The sequence below is a fragment of the Triticum urartu genome, chromosome 7 (genome assembly GCF_003073215.2).
Source record: "Triticum urartu cultivar G1812 chromosome 7, Tu2.1, whole genome shotgun sequence".
NCBI classification, from domain to species: Eukaryota; Viridiplantae; Streptophyta; class Magnoliopsida; order Poales; family Poaceae; genus Triticum; species Triticum urartu.
The window spans coordinates 684,152,820-684,174,292 of NC_053028.1; the positions used below are offsets into that span (position 1 = coordinate 684,152,820).

Below are 21,473 nucleotides of genomic sequence, written 5' to 3' on the forward strand. Positions count from 1 at the left end.
AATCATAGCATATACATACGAATAGTCTCATCAAATCATGTCATCATCATAATCATCATCCAACACAAAGTGGTCTCTCGTCATCATCTCGAAAACAGCGATACAAGTCTCGATTACTTGCAACTACATCGTCATCCATCTAAACAATGATATACGCGAGAAGAGCTATCACTTTGAGTAAGAGCGGAACTATGCACTACATGAGTTTGTATCCCTCTCTCGCATTAGCGTGAACCTAAACTAACTACTGGCTGTCGCTCGGAAACCGGTACACCCGGGCCTGACATTCCGGCCACTCGTCGTATACTCCTGGCGTAGCACTTCTTTGCCATCGATGATCTATACACCTGCATCGTCACATGAGTCGATGATATGCAACATATATAGTTGAGCAACAGAAAGAGACAGACTTGGCAAAAATAGAAGCAACATATCATAAGCATAAATAACAAAGTTCATCGTACCCAAAATGCCCTAACTAGAGTGATCTTCGCTAGTCGAGGAGGACGGTTTAATTACATCACAAATAAAGTTTCATCGTGCATAACTCAAAGTTTCGTCATACGGATAGTATAGACTGAACAGACACATTGTCATATATCGACAATCACTCCAACATGTCGTGCCATCCATCCAAGTCAGGGAGATAGTCCCCGAGCTTAGTGAAAGGCTTCAGGTCGAGACGCTGAGCGGCTACGCATGTTCGGACGTCTTTTTGTGACATTTGTCCTTCTTCATAGAACATCCCTGTTTTTTCGACGACCTCCTTCATGATGATTTGGGCAAGTTCGCGCTGGATTGGATAGAACTCAGCTCGAAGTCGATGATCCTCGATATCTCCTAAGTTCTTTGCCCATTGCAGAATATGGGCATCGCCGGATCTAGGTGACATGCGAAGCATCTGGTGATCCCGTCTGTACTCCAGCAGGTGGTGTATGACATAGAATTCATCATTAAGAGAATCACTCGGTTGCTGGATGCCGCAGAAGTCGGTCTTATGGTCGAAGGCGGGCCTGCCGTCCTTTGTCTTCTTGTCCTTGACCTCTCCACCCCGTGCGTCGTAGTAAAACATAGCACTGTGAAGAACAGACTTGATGTGGGTGTAATCCTTTTTGTTAATGTTCTTCGACGAGTCCAAGTAAAGAGCGTGGGAGTATCAGGGGTAGATGATGATGAGGACGGCGCGCCCGCTGCTGCGTAAAATAAGTACACCTCAAATTAATTAGCCTTCACCATGCAAGTGAATGGTTGAAATCAAAGGAAGGATATCCGCGCGGATGACTTACAGGGGATGATAAGGCACGGGAATCGCCTCCTTGTCCTTATTGGCGAGCATGAAATTGACGATGTATTCCCTCACGTATTCACAGTGCTCTGCGCAGACTCCCAAGAAGCCCTCGTGCACTCTCGAATATGAGGTATCTGCTCAACCCCGATGAGGTAGTTCATGTGCAATGCTGATCTGTTTGCGGCTCCATCGGATCTGAACAAGCAAGACCGAAGTTTAGATCAGACCAGAGAAGACTTTCGGTGTCCAATTTGTACACATATTCGAGAGTTTACGAGCTTAAAGGAACAAATTATAGGCATTATATTGGGCTATATATAGCAGCAGAACAGCATCCGTTCCATCAGTAAGGTTCATCTAAATCGGATTTGAAATATGAGACGCTGTTGTGTCTTCAGCTTCAGCAGTGTAATTTGCAATGCAGGTTGGAGCACGTAACAAGACAGAGAAATGTACACAAAAGAAACCAGCACTGAAAATCTTAGGTCATTCTAAACTGGTAGTAGCTTAGTGTTTGCAGGCCTTTGGATATTTTATTGACTAGCTTAAGTCACTTAAGAAAATATATCAGGGGTTCTAGCCATAATCAATAAATGATAGATGTGAAGCCTATAACTGATTTATGAGACTGACCCAAATCACACAGTGTGAGCGCACACTGCTCTTTCTTTGTTAGTCAGAGCAGTGACTCAAGCAGTTATTTGTGAACACAGTAATTAGGCAGAGATTTTCTTTTGTATGATTCTCTTGAAACTGGAATTGAAACAAACAGGAGAAAATATCACAAATATGTTCACTTTCCCATGATTGAGCACAAGAACATAACCACTACTAGGCCGTGTAAAATAAGAATGGCCAACTGCAACACTGAACTGTTAAGCATTAGACAATCCATGTGAAAACTATGAAGGGAAAGGCATAACATAACTGAAAATGCAGTAGAAAGTATACCACTTCATATTGTCGGCGAAGACAGCGATGGCGGGAAGTGGGCATATATGCGCGTCCTGGACAAGGACTTCCCGAAAGGCTTCACACAGACCCTCTCAAGCTGCAACTTCTTGACGTCCACCGAGATATACTCCAACAAGTCTGGCATCTCCATAGACAAGCCGACGAGCCGTGGGGCTTCAGAACATATCAGGAGCACACACCTCTCTGTTGCCGCTTTGAGATAATGCAGGCCCTCAGGACCTAGTGAGAACGTCTTCACCATCTGCCACTGACCGGAATTCTTGCCTTTGTTCTGCCTAACGCTATAGCAGAGGTCATGTTTGCTGCCACCTGCGGTTCCATCACGGATACCAAACAGCCCAAGCCTGCCTTGCCCTGCCTCCACAATGGCGACGCCTAGAGTGCCCCAACCAGAGGATGGGAGCTCGGCGATGGAGAACTCCATTCTCTGGATGTTAAGCACGAGTAACTCTTTCCTCTTGTTATTGGTGGAGTCCCAGTGGAAGCAGCCATAGGCGTGGTGCCGCCTGAGATAAGCAGGATCCATGGGCGACACTGGCATGGCCGACCAAAGCATGGGTGCCGCGGCTCGCCACTGCCCGGTGCTGGAAGAGAATACAAAGGGGGCCAGCTTAGTCTCGCAATGCACCATGGAGATCACCGTGAATGCCGTCCCTTCCGCCGCAGCATCGTTCTCGCCGAGGGGAAGGAGGATAGGCTCGTCGAAGGGCCTGCGTCGCACGGGGGGCGGGCGCTCCGCCGAGGCGACGAGGGCGTCGGGCACCGGGGGGAGCAGGACGTACCGCCGGTGCAGGGGGTCGCACACCGCGAGCTCCCTGCAGATCGGAGGCCGCGCGTCCTTCCCGTGGTCCCGGCCGAGGAGGACGCGGCCGTCGCGGACGTCCATCGGGATCCAGCGGCAGTGGGAGGGGAGGAAGGAGAAGGAGAAGTCAGCGGCGCTGGCAAGCGCGCGGGCGGCGGGCGCGGCGGGGTGGGGCGGGAGCGCGGGCTGGAAGCCGTCGAGGTCGATGAAGGCGAGAAACCGCGGGGCGTGGAGGCGGCGGAAGCGGCGCAGGAAGGAGGCGTCGTTGGCGAGGCGGCGGAAGGCGGGGCAGGCGGCCGAGGCGCGGGCGAGGTCCTCCGGCTCGGGCAACCGGAGGAGGATTTCGGTGAGGAGGCTGCCCGGGAGCCCCATCAGCGTCGGGGCCATCTCTTTGCCGGCCACCGGCGGTTTCGAGGAGGGGAAGTGGTCGCCGACGGGAGCGGAAGGCCGTACAAATCGGACAAGACGGTGAGGTGGAAGGGGAATAGGCGGCGGCGGCGGCGGCGGCTGTGCTGCAGTCTTGGCCGAGTACTGTACTTGTGTTCCCTGGGCTGAAGAGGGTGACAAAATGAAATTCTAAAATCAAAAATACTGTGAACATTCTGTAAAATAGATACAACTTCACCGCTGCTACATTGCCCATGAGAACAATAATTAGCGGTTGTGCTATGCACACACACACGCTCACCTAAGTATTGACAAGGGAAGGTTTCGGTCCTTTTCTTGAGGTTTTTTGTTTTTGAGGGAGAAATCCTAACTGCCACTATTGTCTGCCTCCTCCTCTTTCCACCCCATCAGCGTCGTCGGGCTAAATCCATGCCGCTTGGCTCCTGCAGGATTCTTATGGGCTTATGACCCGACGACATGACATGTAGTGCATCTCATCCGTGACAACGGTCTCATGTGGCTTCTCGGCGAAACCCTCACCTACTCTCGTGGTAAGGGATGTCACGATGACGGATATGGTCGTCGCGCCATAAGACTCATGCAGGAGCCATCACCGCGGACACGCATGGTAGATGTTCAACGAAATGCATAAATCAAAAAGTAACTTTACTCTCTTATATATAGGCGATCGGCTAGGTCTGGCCAAAACTTAGTGGGGTAAAAATAATCCACTAACAGTTTACTCTGCCGGATCCTCCTCTATTTTTAGGGATCGATCAGAGTTGCCCTATGGTATAAAATGCACTTACCAAATGAGCTTCATGAATTTATTTTACAGTCCACGGGGATATATGAACGCGCCGGTGAGGGGGCGCCACAACACCGACGGCCGCCGCCTGTGGTGGAGCGCCCCTGGCGCACGCTCCATGCCGTCCTCGAGCACCTCGAGGGTGGCAACGAGCCGCCGCTTGAGTACCCGGCGGCCCCGGCCCCGGTCCCCAGCAGCCCTTGGCTGGCGAGGCGCATGGCGGGCGGGTCCTCTTCCTCCTCCTCCTCCCGCCCCTTCGGTTCCCCGGCTCTCGTCAACGTCAAGCCCGAGCCCGCCAAGCCAGTGGCCCCTCTGACGCGCCCGGAGTCATCGCGTCCGGCTTGTATGTCTCCTTGGCGTTATCGAGGGCACGTCGGACTTCTGCCCACTTCTCGCACTTATCAATGCGCTTGTGGACGTGGAGGTGCTTGAAGTCGGCGTCTTGGTTGTCGCCCCGATACATGGCGAACATACGCAGCAGCTGCGCGGAGGGATGAACAGTTGGCGAACGGCGTGTGTACCTGATCCTCAACGCTGGCGCCGCTCTCCGGGCGAGCCGCAACCTCCTCGACGATTCCATGCCATTTGTTGCACGCCAACTGGATACGCCCCCAATGGTTCGCCATCGCCTTGGAGCCGCGCTGCATGTAGACGCCTTTGAAGTAGGGGTCGACGAGCTTCCGCTCGTCGAACTCAGCTTCGATGGCGGCGCCCTCGGCTTCCTCTGCTTCGGCTGTGCCACGGCGCCAGTCGCGGTTGCCGCCGCGCGTGGCATGGCGTACTTCTTCGGCGGCATGGCGACGACTGGAAGGCGAGCGGGAGGGGGTTTGGCGGGAGAAAGGCAGAGAATGGCGGGAGGAAGGCGAGCGAGCGGGAGAGATGCGAGGGAAAAGCGTCAAGAAACGGCGGAAAAAGGCCCTCGGGGCGCCTTTTTCGCTTGTGCCGGCTCCCCAAGCGCCCCCAGGGCGCCGGGTTCGGCCTGGGTCCGCCGGCACCAGTTTTGGCCCGAGCCGGCGAAAAACGGGCTCTTGGGGGCGTGACTGGGGCCTTTTTTTGGCGTCGGCGCGGCAAAATCGCCTGGGGAGGGCCTGTTGGGGGCGCGGCTGAAGATGCCCTAAAGGGTGGGCACTAAAGCCCCCCCCCCTTTAGTACCGGTTCGGCACGAACCGGCGCTAAAGTGCCACCACGTGGCGTGAGCTCGCGCCCTGGTATGGGTGACCTTTAGTACCGGTTGGTGTTACCAACCGGTACTAAAGGTTTTTTTTTGAATTTTTTTTTTGAAAATTTTGGAAAAAAAATTTGATTTTTTTTATTTTTAATTTTTCTAAATTATTTGATGATTTAGTCTCTAATCACCTCTCTTAACTGCTCAAGTGTGGATCACTCATTCCAAATCGCCTGACTTTCCGGCCGGTCACCCATCCTCTCACTCCCCCAGCCTGAGCACGCTTAACTTCGGAGTTCTATTCCCCCTACATTCCAAGTCTGCACTTGTTGTTTTCCTGACAAATGTAAGCTGTCAATCCTATTAACCCTCAGTAGTTTAGCTTGAGCATGAAGTCACACGTTTCACCGTTTGAGTTTGAAACTATTATTCTAAAAAATAGTAATTATGTAGTAACACTAATATTTCTTGAATAAGTAGTTTGACCATAGTTTGACCACAGTTTGACCAAATTTGATCAAAATTCAAAAAAACTGAGATACTTATTTAGTAACACTAATAGTATTGCGTAATTATTTAGTAACACTCTATATTTCTTGAATCAGTTGTTTGACCGGTTTGACAAGATTTAACCAAAATTCAAAAAAACATAAATTAGAGCATATCTTTTTTTCCTTTTACAATTTTGTCATTTCAAAAATTGTCCTAAACCCTAAACCCGGGACTTAAAACGTCGGGAACTCTATGCTAAACAGTAAAAACTAAGGGTTTAAACCATAAAACCTAACCCTAAACTCTGAAATCTAAACCCTAGCAGTAAACGCTAAAAACGTCTAAAAAGCATCTAAAACGCCCAAAAACTCTATTTTCCCTTTGAATTTTGTGATTTTAAAAAATTGTCGAAACGGAAAACTAGTTTTAAAAATTGTTTCAGCGGATCAATCTTTTTGTTCTGCAAATTTTGATATATTATATGTATTTTTCTGAATTAGGATGATTTAGTTATGATTTTTTCAAGTTTGAAAATTGCCCTATAGTCCCGGTTTGTGTCTCCAACCGGTACTATAGCTTAGACCCCTTTAGTGCCGGTTCGTCGCACGAACCGGTACTAAAGGTTAAAGAGGCTCGTGGGGCCCCGGCCTGACGCCAGCCTGCCACCACCCCTTTAGTACCGGTTCGTGGCACGAACCGGTACTAAAGGTTCAACACGAACCGGCATTAATGCAAATCCATTCGAACCGGCACTAATGGTACCATTAGTACCGGGCCAAAATCAAACCGGCACTAATGTGCTTCACGTTTGACCCTTTTTCTACTAGTGATTAATAGTTGAGAAGATGGGTGATACATTTTTTATTTAAACAAACACTGCATCTGTTTGTGTTTGTAAGAGAGCACTAACAAGCTCAATCTACTCCTGTCACTTCACTCGTCCCCTTGTTTGATGTCTCCTTTAGCTTCCTCTGGTGTTGCACCCTTCCCACCGTCTTTCTCCTTGTCTTTCTTCTCCTTTGCTCCTCTTTCTCCTCGGCTTTCTCCGCTTCTGCCTCCTCTTCCTCATTCGCATTCGCCTTTGCCGCTGCCGCGTCTTCCTTGGCCTTCTTGAGCGCCTCAATGAGGCCTGATAAACACTAATTAGGGTCCCTTTTCTTCTTCATCGACATTGGCATCAGGTTCTCGGCCACATTGGTGGGCGACATGTCAATCTCCTCGAGCAGCCGTTGAATCTCCCTAAACAGACCATGCTCCACGATGTCCAGGTAGTTCTTGACGAGCACCTTGAAGCCCTCGAAAAGGCAATAGGGCATCTCGATGTGCTTGTCCATCCTGCCTTGTCGGATCAGTGCCGGGTCCATTTTCTCCTTGTGGTTCGTCGTGAAGATGATGATTCGCTCACGGCCGGATGCTGCTATAGCCCGTCGATGAAGTTAAGCAGGCATGAGAGCATCACCTTGCTTTCATGGTCCTTGAGGGGGTCTTGTTAGCATTTTGTATTGTTGCATGCTTTATATGTAGCAGCATTAGAAGTGAGATCACTGCATTTTTCTTTTGCAAGGGAGCACTAGCGAACAAGCGCACTCCTTCCCTTTGTCTTCCTACTTGGCTTTCTTCACCTCTGCCTCCTCTTTCTCCTTGGCTTTCTTTGTTGCAGCCTCCTTGGCCTCCTCTGCCTCCTTCACCTTGGCTGCCGCCGTCTCCTCTTTGGACTGCTTGAGCACCTCGATGAGGCCTGTCAAGCACTCGTTGGGCTCCCTCTTTTTCTTCTTTGACATGGGCATCAGGTTCCCTGCAACATTGATGGGTGACATGTCTGTCTCCTCGAGCAGCCGCTAAATTTCCCAAAGAGCTCGTGCTCGATGACATATAGGTAGTTTATGGCAAGTACCTTGAAGCCCTCGAAGCGGTATAGTAGGACATCTTGATGTGCTTGTCCACTCTGCCCCTCCGGATCAACACCGAGTCCAGCTTCTCCTTGTGGTTGGTGGTGAAGATGATGACCCGCTCACCTCCGCAAGCAGACCACAGCCCGTCGATGAAGTTAAGCAGGCCTGAGATCGTCGCCTTGGTGACATCATCCTTCTCCGGCTCTACGGGTAGCTTCGGCTTGTCATCATTGTTGGAGTCCTTGTCGCTTGCGGTCTTCTTGTCCTTGCGGCGTTTTCCGGTGAGGTTGACAAAGCAGTCAATGTCCTTCATGACGATGATGGACTTGCCTGTGGTCTCGATGAAGAGCTTCCGCAACTCGGTGTTGCTCTTGACCATCGTGAGCTCGAGGTCATAGACTTCGTAGTCGAGGAAGTTGGCCATGGCGGCGATCATGGTGGACTTGCCGGTGCCGGGCGGTTCATAATGGAGGTACCCACGCTTCCACGCCTTGCCGACATTGGCGTAGTATTCCTTGCTCTCTTGGAATGCCATGAGGTCGTCGATGACAGCCTCCTTCTCATCAAGGTGCATAGTGAGCGTGTCAAAGGAAGATGACGGTCGACACCACCGATCCGGGCCCCTCCCACCTCTTCACCATCGATGTCATTGCTGGACCTGGAGCTCCTCTTCATGTTGTGTCTTGATACAAAGCCGTAAGCTTTTTTCGGTAAAGCCGTAGTGACCTGGATTGGAATGGATATGCGTTTACATGTTGCGTATATAATGCCAATAATTCCTGGGGGTGATTTGCTTAGGTTGAAGCTAACTAGCCAAGCGTCGTCGTGGTTGGGGCCGGAGCAGGTGATTTGCTTAGGTTAGCTGTTTTTTTCTAGGGTCAACAGGATAGCTAATTGGGCGGAAGAGGAGGTGGCCCAGCGAGCGTTTAGCTGCTGCTGGTCGGATGCTTTTTAGTACCGCATCGCTCGCGTTGGAGCCTACTTCACGGTCTAAATAGTTTGGTAGTGATCCACATATTGCCGATGACGCAAAGCATATACACCAGTTTGCTGGTCAGGGTCTGTCGAGGCAAAAAGCAGTCATTACATACTTCTGGCCGGGCCAGGCCGTGGGCTTGTCACCTTAAGTTGTTGTTAAGTCGTGCATGAGGGGGGCCAGAAGTATGGATTGGCGTCAGTCTTTTTTTTCTTAAGCCTTCATTTTTGTTTTTTCAAAATATATCAACATCTATTATATAAAAAGGAAAAACATGGAAATCAGTCGGATGATGAATGCGCTTCGTAAGAGCATCTCCAACGCACGCCACGCATCCGATAGGCCCACGCGCCACCTATCTCTCTTCCTCCCTTATCCTTTCCTTTCCCCCATTATCTCTTCCTCCAGATGCGCTGAGCCGCTCATTCTTTCTAACTTTTCTTCTTCCTTCACCACACCGCCCCACACACCAGCGCCATCGCCCATCGTCATAGACCAGCGCCGCCACCACCGCTGCTACAAACTGCCGTCGCCTCGCTGCACCATTGCTGCAAATACCTTTGCCGCTCACCTCGTCAGGCTAGGCTGGGCGGAAGCTGCTGCCATGGCCGGCGGGAGCTGCGTGCAACGGCAAATTTGACTCTTTTGACCTGTGGACAAAATCAATTCACAAAATGAACTGCCCGTGAAACAATTTCACAGCCCTAACCTTTTTGTGTGGCGCCCGCCACGGCGGCGCCACACCCAACAGTGCAGCGCCCAGCTCGGGGGCGTTGCACTTCGGTCCACCGTGGCAGCCCCTGGGCCCGCACCCAGCAGTGCAGCGCCTTCGAGCTAGGCGCCACACATGTAATGTGCAGCGCCTCCGAGGTAGGCGCCACACATGTAATGTGCAGCGCCCGGCCCGTAGGCGCTGCACTGTGACTTAGATGCCAGCCGCCCGCTGCCCCTCCCCCCACCCCACCCATTCGATCCAGAGGAGTTACAGAACAGAAAACAGGCGGCCGGCGGCTTCCTCCTCTCCCCTTCTCAATCCCCTCTTCAAAAATCTTCAGATCTGACGATTTGGCCCGTGGATTCCTTCACCAATCCATCCTAGAAGGTAGTTTTCTCCGATCCCCTTCTTTCTATCCATAGAATGTATGCTACTTCGGAGATTTGAGGAACCCTTGTTTGAATCTTGTGTGTATTAGATTTGGGGAATTTTTATTTGAATCTTGCATGTATTAGATTTGGGGAACCCTTGTTAGACTAGAATGTGGTTTGGATACATAGGTTGACATGTTATTTATATAGTTTGGATACATAGGTTGACATTTTATTTATATGGAAAAGATATTTGTATTGAATCTTGCATGAGGTAGGCTTAGTTTAGTTTATTGAAATTACATTTGTATTGGCAAGAATGGTTTGGATACATATGCTTTGTATTTTGCATCTAGTAGCCGTAGTTTACTTTTTTTGTATTCAAAAGATAATCGTGTTGACAAGAAAGCTTTCTTTCAAATTGTTAGGATGGTTTGGCTTATCAATGATCACTGGGACCAACAACACCGGTCGCATGCTATGTCGGTGGAGCAGCGGGTAATAATGAAAGTTGCCGGTGTTATGAATTTCGTGTTTTTTTTCAAACACATACCCCCCATATGTAATGATTTGTTTGTTTGTTTGTAGGAGCTTGCACCTCTGAAGCTTCGGGCTCACGGGGTCAACCTTGGGGGGATGCGCTATGATGAGCGGTACACACCGTATGTTAGGGAGACAGGACTTCTCCCTTTCATTCAGTTGGTCAGCTGGTCGACGCCACCCAACAATGCTCCAGCACTCACCGCGCTTATTGATCATTGGAGGCCAGAGACACACACTTTCCATCTTCGGACCGGGGAGATGACCGTGACGCTCCAGGATATAGCTATGATCACCGGTCTTCCTATTGACAGGAATCCTCTATGTATGAGCACCGATTCTGATGGGTGGCGCGAGCAGATGTTTGCCCTTATTGGTAATTTTCCTCCAGAGCCTCGCGAACCAGAAGAAGAAGGCAAGAAGAAGGTTAGAGTCGCCGCTGGTGCTACTTTCATGTGGATTGTATCGAACTTCAGTTTGCCCTGAGGATGCTGATGAGGACACGGTGAAGACATATGCTCGTGTCTACATGTGGTACGTGATATCCAGGACTATGTTTGCTGATGGCACAGGCAAGAATGCTCCATGGATGTGGCTCAAGGCGTTGACCGTCTTCGATAGCAAATGGAGTTGGGGTTTGGCGACACTGGCTTACTTGTATAGGCAGGTATGAAGTTGTTTATGTTTCACTTCATTGGTACATTATGAATCCAATCTTGCTGTTAATTCAAACAAGTTCTTTTGTATGTGCAGTTGGACGAAGCCTCTTGTAGGCTATCTGGAGGTATTGGTGGTTGTTTGCTCGCACTCTCCATATGGAGCTGGGAGCGTTTGCCGGTTAGACGACCGAAGATCGTGAAGTTCGAGGATTGGGACGACAAAGGCGACCCACTACGGCTCCCCACTTGGGCTTACAAGTGGGATGTGTTAAATGAGATGGCGGATGATCCCTCGGTCATGTACAAGCTGTACAGGAGCGAGATGGATGCGATCACGCCTGAGCAGGTGAATTGACATTCCATAAGTGATTTTGATGCTTCTATTGTAACTCGATATCAATTTTGCATTCTATCCCATTTTGTAGGTTGAATGGGAACCGTATGGAAAAGGATATAGCTTTGGGAACCCTCTAGAGTTCAAGCTGAATCTGATGTGCCTTAGAGATAGGGATCTCTGGCATATGCGGTGTCCACTCATATGCAACTGGGTGGTTGAGATTCACCAGCCACATCGGGTGTTCCGCCAGTTTGGTTTGTTCCAGCCACACCCGCCAGAGTGGGAGGACAAGGACATAGTGCTACACGCATAAGATATAATCAACCTTGAGCACTTAGCGGCTTCTCGGCGGTTTCGATGATGCTAATATTCTGTTTCTAACTTGCAGGTTGGATAAGAAAAAGCAGCGGAAGATCAAGGATTGGTCCAAGCATCACAGCAAGTATATCATACAATTCAAATTTGCTGTGGAGCAAGCTCGGGCTGGAAAACGAGCCCAGCTTCGTCAGCACTGCCCGATCGCGTTCAACAACTATCTCACATGGTTTCTTGCAAGCACCCGTGTGGAGGTATGCAAGCCGGCGTATGCCGAGGAGATTTTGGAAGAACCCACTGTTTTTGATGAGGTTGCCCAGCACCAGTACAACTCATTGATCAGGAAAGGCAACTCAATTATCCCTTCAGCTCCAATGATGAACTTTGTGGTATTTGCCCTTTTTGCTTTTCCATTCGCACTACTCACATCTTCACTTGCCTAACATGTTAACACCGTTTCTGTTCATAGCGTGCCCAGATCAAGAAAGCAGCTGATGAGACCGACACTATTCTGGAAACAACCCCGGCTGGCAAAAGCGATGGGGAAGGTGCACTTCGAGCTTTCATTAAGGTTCACATCTCCTTCAAACTAGCACTTAACATGTGTTGCTACGTTCGATGTCTCATTCACTTGTTCATGTTGCAGCGCCAGGGCCAAAAGTTAAGGCGGCTATCAAACCCTTTCGGTTGTCGTGACCCCGAGTATGTATCACCAGAACGTTCTAGGTCGGTGACACCATCAGATCCAACTTCTGGCAACGCTGATCCTTTGGAGGATGAGGATGTGGGTGTGGTCACCCAAGAGGTATGGCATGAGGATATATCCAATTGTTGATGCATTGCTAACTATATCCTGACACACGGTCTTTCCATATCTTTTGTGCATGCGTAGGTTCCTGATGATATGGTCTTGGGGACCTACAAGGGTCGGTCTGCATACGAGTTAAAGCCTAGGAAGGGAATCAACAAATACACACCTGAGGACTTCACTCAAAGAGGCAAAAGGACGGTCGGCACCTCGCGGATGCAAGCTTTGGATGACTATTTGGAGGACGAAATGGAAGACGTGGAGGTACCGGAGCCGGAGCCGGAGCCGGAGCGGGTTCCTCGTCCTAGGAAGGTGAAGAAGAATATCTGTGAAGAGGGGGGAGGAGCCAGCAAGCGCGGAAAGCACTAGTCATCCTTAGTAATGTTCAACCCAGAGTGGTGGTAGCTCTTAGTAATGTGGAATTTGTTATGTCGTTGAAGTTAGAGTGATGGACTTGAACTTATTGTAGCTCTATGTTATGGTAGCTCTATGTTATGGTACCTCTAAGTTATGGTAGCTCTATGTTAAACTTGAACTTATTGTGATGGTCCTTTCTAAGAAATGATGTCTTTGTTCAACACTATTTGAACCTTACTGAAAATGACAGTCTTTGGTAATGTTGAATTGTGGCTGAAAATGACAGTCTGAATGGCAAAAAAACACTAAGTGTTTGTGCAGCGCCTAGCTGGGAGGCGCCACACTCCATAGTGCAACGCCCAGTAGGCAGGCGCTGCACTATGGAGTGTGGCACCTACAAGCTAGGCGTTGCACATGTCTGTAACTTGTCCAAACTTCTGTTGCTCTCTGGATAGATACAGACACGTGCAGCGCCTAGCTGGGAGGCGCCACACTCCATAGTGCAACGCCCAGTAGGCAGGCGCTGCACTATGGAGTGTGGCACCTACAAGCTAGGCGTTGCACATGTCTGTAACTTGTCCAAACTTCTGTTGCTCTCTGGATAGATACAGACACGTGCAGCGCCTAGCTGGGAGGTGCCACACTCCATAGTGCAACACCCAGTATGCAGGCGCTGCACTATGGAGTGTGGCGCCTCCCAGCTAGGCGCTGCACATGTTTGTAACTTGTCCAAACTTATGTTGCTCTCTGGATAGGTACAGACATGTGCAGCGCCTATCCTGGAGGCGCCACACTCCATAGTGCAGCGCCTGGCCCCTGGGCGTTGCACTTGTACTTAGTGATTTTTTTTGCATATGCAAACATAGTAAGATGATGTGAGGTAGGATTGATACATAGCTAAGATGATGTGAGGTAGGATTGATAATAGCTAAGATGATGTGAGGTAGGATTGATACATAGCAAGCAAACGACTATGAAGAGAACATATGCACGACACATAGTACTTCACGACACATAGTAGTTCTTACAACCTAATCGACGAGGAGGAGACATAGTAGTTCGCGACACATAGTAGTTCTTACAACCAAATCGACGAGGAGGAGACATAATGGTTCATGACACATAGTAGTTCTTACAACCAAATCGAGGAGGAGGAGACATAATGGTTCACGACACATAGTAGTTCACAACCACATTCAGGAGGAGACATAGTTCATGACACATAGTAGCTCTATTGCGTAGAGCAAGGCCCCTTTCCCTTCTTCTTCTTCCTCTCTTCTTCCTCTTCCTCCTCCCTTTTCCTTATGTGGTGAGCCTCGTTAACCACCCTCTCCATGAATATCTGATTCTCCCTCTCTTCTTTTTCAGCTGCAATTGCCCAAAGCTTCATCGTTTTCTCTTGAAAATCCTTTAAACGCTTCTTCTGTGCCTCCTCACATTTCCTCACCAACGCTTGCTCCCTAGCGTACATCGCTTCTCTTCCTCTCTCTTCTCTTCCTCTCCATCTCAAGATCCTCTTCCTTCTTCTTCTTTAGCTTGGCTGCATCCTCCTCTCTAAGCTTCTTGGCAGCCTTCTCCCACCATCCCGCCATCTCATCTTCGCCATCCTCCTTCATCGTTGGTTTGTTGGGTTGGGAAGCCGCCATACCTACAATGAGTGAAACATAATGGTTAGTAGGGACAATAAGAACAAATGGAAGCACATATGAAAAAGAAGAACATATGAAAAAACAAGAACATATGAAAAAACAAGAACATATGATACATTATAGTTAGTGAGGAACATACGGAAACGGTCCATCTAGGTATCCAAACATTCCTCTATAACGAACTTGCCCTTGTCCATCACCGCGGCCAAGTCCACCACCAAGGCCAAGACCATCACCAAGGCCTAGACCATCACCACGGCCATTACCACCTCCACAAGCTCTACCACCACCACGGCCTAGACCACCACCACGAGCTCTACCACCACCACGGCCTCTTGTAAGTCCTAGTTGCCGACCTCTTTGTTGCCTAGATCCTCTTTGGCTAACGCTTGGTTGGCTACCACTTGGTTGCCTTGGCACTTGTTGGCTACCACTAGGTTGGCTACCACTTGGTTGGCTTGGTAGTTGTTGGCTACCACTAGGTTGTCTACCACTTGGTTGCCTTGGCACTTGTTGGCTACCACTTGGTTGCCTTGGCACTTGATGGCTACCGCGTGGTTGCCTTCGCACTTGTTGGCTACCTCTTGGTTGGCTTGGCACTTGTTGGCTACCACTTGATTGGCTCCCTTGTGTACCTCCTTGTTGGCTTGTGCTTGCATCATTTGTCTTGGACCTTTTCCTTGGTTTCGTACATTTTCTTTTGTTGTGGCCTTGACCTTTGCACTCCCCATAACGGGAGCTCTCACGAGGCTCTTGGAATTGGTCATTGCCCGCTTCGCGGCGGCCACCATGGCCCCATCCGTCCATGTCGCCTCTAAGACGCTTTGTCTTACGTCTACCCCGTTTAACAACCTTCAACTCTGGATCCGGCCATAGTTGAACTCCATGATACTCCGGCCATTGTGATTGGTCAAAGTACGGGTGAAAGCGGGGAGCCCATGTTTTCTTGACCTTCATAATTGAGAACTCCGACTCCCTCACGGTGCGTGGGTGATTGATGTCCACATTCCTAACGTGACCGGCCGTATACAAGTGTGAGCACGGGAGATGAAGCAACAATGGCCTCCCGCAAGTGCAATCACACTGTGTTAACGACACCTTGAAAGCCTTCCCTCCATGTTGCCATCCATCATTTGTGGTTCCTCCTGGCTCTTTCACTTCGTACTTCCACTCTTCGTTGTCATACAATATAGCTTCTTCTGAGTCCGCCTTCCGCGATTGAAATACCAACCATTCATCAACTTTGGGTGGGAACTTGTACTTGTACTTCCGTGGGTTCTCACCCGCTATCTGCGCATCGGTTTCCATCGAGTACTTTACAAAGTACGCATTCATCTTGTCAAATGTGTATTGAACTATTGCCGTCACGGGTAATCCACGTGCACCTTTGAGCACCCTATTGAAGCATTCGGCCATATTGCTTTTCATTTGACCGTATCTCCGGCCATCTTCATCAAAAGCACGTGCCCACTTGTCCCGGTATTGAAGGTGCCTATTGAGAAAGTCTTGACCCCCGGCATCAAGCTTTTTGTGTGCGAGCAATTTGTTGTACAAAGTGGCGAAGCGCCTATCGGAGAAAGCGAGACAACAATCTTGAAGATTGTCGGCCAACTCCTTAAGGCCACATGCCCTATAGAAGTTCGAACAAAAGTGCCTCATGCACCATCGATGATGCAATGGAGCATGCCCGGGAATGTCAATCTCCACCGCGTTAAGAATTCCTTGATTCCGATCCGATATGACACAAATTTCCCTTTGAGCGGGTAACACCTTCGTCCTCAAAAGATACAGAAACCACTCCCAGTTGTCATTGTTTTCCACCTCAACCAAAGCAAATGCCAATGGCAACACCCGGTTATTGGCATCACTTGCTATCGCAACCAACAAGGTGCCCTTGTATTGTCCGGTCAAGAACGTGCCATCAATTGCGATGACCGGTCTACAATGTTCGAAAGCCCTCACACATTGCTCGAATGCCCAAAAAGCACGGCCAAATACTCTGACTCTTCTTCCTTCATGAACCGTTGTTTGGTGCCCATGAGGCTCGACCACATGAACCATGCCCGGGTTTGTCGCGGCCATGGCTAGCAACAACCTAGGGATTCGGTTGTATGCTTCCTCCCATGTACCATACAACATCTTAAATGCGGCTTGCTTCGCCTTCCATGCCTTGCCGTACTTCACCTTGTAATGAAAGATGGCTTTCACAAGGTCAATGACATGTTGGACGCTATATTGAGTTGGAGAGCCTGTAAGCGATGAACTCGGACGTGAGTTGTTTGTGGTTTTGAGACACGATCTTGCCATCCACCCTCTTGCCTTGGCACATGTGAGTTGGCACACAACTCACTACATGCCAACTTGGACCTCCTTTCCATGGTCTTGCACGCACAATCCACGGACATATTTCATCTTCACATGCACATGCAACCGTGTAGCGCACATTGACGTCCGAGTGCACCACCTTGTGTGGACGATAATGCGCAACCGAGTAGTTGTCGAGCCACATTTTCAATTCCAACAAAGTGTCGAACTTAGAACCTTTAGCAATCCGGTTCCTGTCGTCTCCCAAATCACGATAAGAGCTTGGCCTAACCCCAAGAGGTGCACATTGGCCACCATCTACCACGCCTTCATCCGCGAGACTAACATCCTTGAACAATGTAGTCCGATGATCCCGACGAAATACCTTCTCAAAAGCTTCGGCCTCCTTCACCGTGAACCCCTCCGCATCAACTTGTTCATCGGGACCATCGTCATCCGAGTCCGATGCATATGCACGGGAAAAAGGGATGGATTGGTCCATTGTCTCTTGCAAATGATATTTGTCGAGATCACCCACATTGTTGTCATGGAGATCAACTTCATTGTCATCGTCCGCATACTCATCATTGTCCTCTTGCAAAACTTCATCTTGGTTGTTTGTAAATGGGCTCAATGTTGGCCTCACTTCTTGGGTCAAAAGAGGTTCAACAATTTCATCTCGCTTCAAGGGTGGGGGGCTACTAGCAACCAAAGGGGAGGGGTTCCGGTTCAAGTCCAAATGCAAGCTTGAATCAACCTTCTTCGTTGCAAATAACTCAAGAGCCTTGTCTAGTGATTCGGCCACCGTCTCCTTGTATGCAACCCAACGTTGCTCCGAGTTGACACGCATTGTCTTCCAACGGACGTGCATTCCAAGACCAATATTATGCCTTCCCTCCAACTCAATGATATCATTAGGGTCCATCCAATTCAAATCTTTCCTAACTTGTTGCAAAAGGTCCGCATAGCTAGGACTACTATCAAACACCATGTCAAGCTCATCCGGGTCTGGTTCTATATTGCCTCTCAAAAAGGCGTCTTTGTCCCCATGATGAACAAACACACATGTTCTTCCCATCCCTATAAGCATTCCAAGAAACACAAGGTAACATTGCTTCCATGAGTACTAATCCAAGGATTAACACGGAATACAAACCCTAATATATATATCAAACAACAACCCTAACCCTATTCATAACCCTAACCCTAACCATAACCCTAGCCCTAAACCTAACCCTAGCACCAACATAAGAACACCCATAAGAGTAACCCTAGCATACTAACAAAGCCTAATCATAGAAATTGGCAAACAAACATCTCACATCTCCATGCAAATCTCTAGATCCAAACAAAACTAGGGTTTCCCCAAACTAGCAAGAAATGAGCAATGGGAGAACTTTACTTGGATCAAAACAAGGGGATCGGAGAAGATTACCTTGAGGGAGGGTTTGACTTCGAAATCCACGGGCAAATTCTTCGAATATGCAAGATTTGGGAGAGGATTTGAGAGAGGGAGAGAGTGGGAGAGGGGGCAAAGCTCGGGTTGGGTGTGTGGTGTGGGGGGTGGGGGAGGGGGGCCAGCCAGGTGGCTGGATAAGTCATAGTGCAGCGCCCCCGCGCTGGGCGTTGCACTTTAATTGTGTGGCGCCTAGCTCGGGGGCGCTGCACATTACATGTGTGGCGCCTAGCTCGAAGGCGCTGCACTGCTGGGTGCGGGCCCAGGGGCTGCCACGGTGGACTGAAGTGCAACGCCCCCGAGCTAGGCGCTGCACCGTAGGGTGTGGCGCCGTCGTGGCGGGCGCTACACAAAAAGGTTAGGGCTATGAAATTGTTTCGCGGGCAGCTCATTTTGTGAATTGATTTCGTCCACAGGTCAAAATAGTCAAATTTGCCGCGTGCAACAGGTGAAGTAGAGGGGGCTCACCGGCGTTGCGATGAAGCAGTAGTGTGGTGTTGCAGACTAGCTGACGGGCTGCAGCAGCCGGTGAAGCAGAGCGGGCTCGCCGGAGTTGCGATGAAGCGTCGCCAGAGTTGGGATGAAGCGTTGCCGGAGTTGATTGAAGCGCCGTCGGAGTAGGGATGAAGCACCACCAGAGTTGATTGAAGCGTCGGCGGAATTGCAAAGAAGCTCGCCGGTGTTCCAATGAAGTATCGTGGGGGCCATTGAAGCTTCGGCGGCGCTGCAATGGAGTGCGGCCGACGCTGCAGTGAAGGGCCGCGGGGATCGCCGGAGTTGCAATGAAGCGCCGTGGCAGGTCGCCGGAGGTGTAATGGAGCGCCACCGGGACGTCGGCGGTGCTGCCATGGAGTTGTTGCCATGACTAGTCATGGTGTGGTCCGATCCCACGGCTGTGAGTGTCTGATCGGACGGCTCTGGGGCGACTTAAATTTGTAAGCAATCAATCGGCTGATTTGTAGTAGCCGCCTTATAAAAATGACCGATGCCAGGAGCCGGCCGGTCCAAATTTCGGCCGGTCGTGCCCTAGCCATCAAATGCGACTCGCGTGGGCCGTTCAATTTGCCGAAATGGTTTTCACTCAGCTCCCCTTCCCCGTCTCACATCTCGCCCAGTACTGCCGATCCCGTCGTCCTCGGCCGAGGAACAATGTCATGCCGGTCCAAAGCACCGCGCCTCGCCGATGCCACCACCCTCGATTGCAGCATCCATGGATCCCGCCGCACCGACGGTCGCAGCGTACACTTGCACTGGTTCTAGCAATGGCGTGTGTGGCTGCAACATCTCACCGCAGGCGTCGAAGCTCGACAGCTTGCCATGGTGACATTGTAGCTCGTCACGACAACAGTTCCAGCAAAGCCTAATTCACGGTTGCAGCACCTTGCTGCCATGGTTCCAGCTCGCGCCAGTGACCTAACGCAGCTCGCCACGGTCATCGCTTCCACTCTGTCGCGCCTTCGGGTCGAGGTAGTAACAAAAATAGTAGCCGGTTGCAGAAAAAAAAGCCAGTTCCAGCAAAAATTGCCCTGCAGTCGCCAGGTTAAAGCAAAAAATTCGGTCGGCGTTGCTAATTTGAAGCAGAGAAAATAGTCGGTTCCAGCAAAAAAAGAAGCCAATTCCAGCAGGGTGAAAACCCAACGAATCGGAGGGGTTCACCGTCTAACGGAACCCGGCGTGTGAACAGTTACGCCACATCACCATTTGCAGGTCCAATCTGTCATAATCATGATCACAACGGTGTAAGCCACCAACCAGTGTTTCCTGCAGAAGAAAAAAAAAGTAGGCGCAGAATTTGGTTTTTGGCACGAATATGTAAACTTGTGTTTTCTGCAAACCTAGCCTTCATTGCTGATGGTTTTTGCAATTCACTCCCCTGGTAGGGGCTCTAGCTGCCGTTGGCATTTTTGGCGAAGAGGCTGGCATTGTTGGTGAAGAGACGGCGTTGCTGGTTTTTGCGTGACCCTTGCGAATGACAAAAGGCAGGTATGAGTCGACGACGAGGTCGCGGTGCCAGCGATGAAAGACAACCTGTTAGAAGTGCCTCTCGTCCTCGCCGTGGTAGAAGCTAATGACGTTGGCCTGTTGGAGGCATACCACCAGACGATGGTCCCTGAGAACTCGTTCGTGACCTCCTCATGGTCGTCGACGGAGACATGGAGGTTCTTGCTTTCTTTCTTTGCTGTTAAGTCGTGCATAGGGGGGCCAGAAGTATGAATTGGCGTCGGTCTTTTTTTCCTAAGCCTTCACTTTTTTTCCTGATGCTAGGCGCCGGCCGGCCAGCCCAAAATTTTTGGCGGGTTGAAGCGAAAAATTTCGTCAGTCCCAGCAAAAAAGAAGCCAATTCCAGCAAAATTGCCTCGCCGTCGCCAACCACAACAAAAAAACTGGTCAGTTCCGGCTAAAGGAAAAGCAGGTTGTAGCTCAAAATCGTGTCGGTTGTAGCATGTCGACTTCATGCCACCAGAAACGCACCTCGCTCCAGCGCAGGCTGCTGCCGTTTGCAGCTCCTATGATCGTCATCTCCATCAACGACGGCTGTCGGGGTTGCAGTACTGCATCGGGGGCGTAGCTCGTAAGCTATGGCCTCGAGTTCGTCGGTGTTTGTTGTGCTCGTGACAAGGCCGGGGAGTACGCGGCAAGCGCGGGGCTGGTCGCAGCAAATCCGGCGTGCGGTGGCTGCTCCGTGGGTGCGACGCTGGAGAGCAGAGGTAGGGCCATCGACACGGGGGAGCAGGAGGTGGGCGGCCGTCGACGCGGGGGAGAAGGAGGTGGGCGGTCGTCAGCGCAGGGAAGATAGAGATGCGGGTGAGAGAGATGACGCGGATCAGCTGAGGAGATAAGGTAGTAGTTGTGAGATGACGATTAGTTCGGATTGAGCCACACGAGCGGTTGGCGCAAAGTTGCGCCGATCGTCCGTATACAAATGTTTCCCGATAAAAATTCGTCGGAAGTAGAAAGTATCTTAAACATAATAAATATTACATCAAGGTCTTTGGACCATCGAATGACCAACCGTCGGCAAAGCAACCCACTGAAACGCCAACTTCTCCCCTCTCTTATGTAAGCCTTTCCTTCTCTTTCAAATGTTGAACTTCATGATCCTAATCACATTAGCTTGTGCACATTGGTGATGCTTCCATATGCCAGCCTTTTCTTGCAGCTTGGTGTCTCCTCTTT

The 21,473-nt window shown here is 50.1% G+C and overlaps 1 long non-coding RNA gene and 1 pseudogene across 1 annotated transcript; one reads left to right on the forward strand and one right to left on the reverse strand.

Annotated features, from left to right (window-relative positions):
• Window positions 1–6,850: 6,850 nt before the first annotated feature.
• LOC125519404 lies at window positions 6,851–20,491 on the reverse strand (annotated as a pseudogene).
• On the forward strand, window positions 12,082–12,399 carry LOC125522909. The gene is made up of 3 exons (XR_007290015.1): window positions 12,082–12,111; window positions 12,192–12,293; window positions 12,369–12,399. It is a non-coding gene; the product is annotated as an uncharacterized LOC125522909 (long non-coding RNA).
• Window positions 20,492–21,473: the final 982 nt, after the last annotated feature.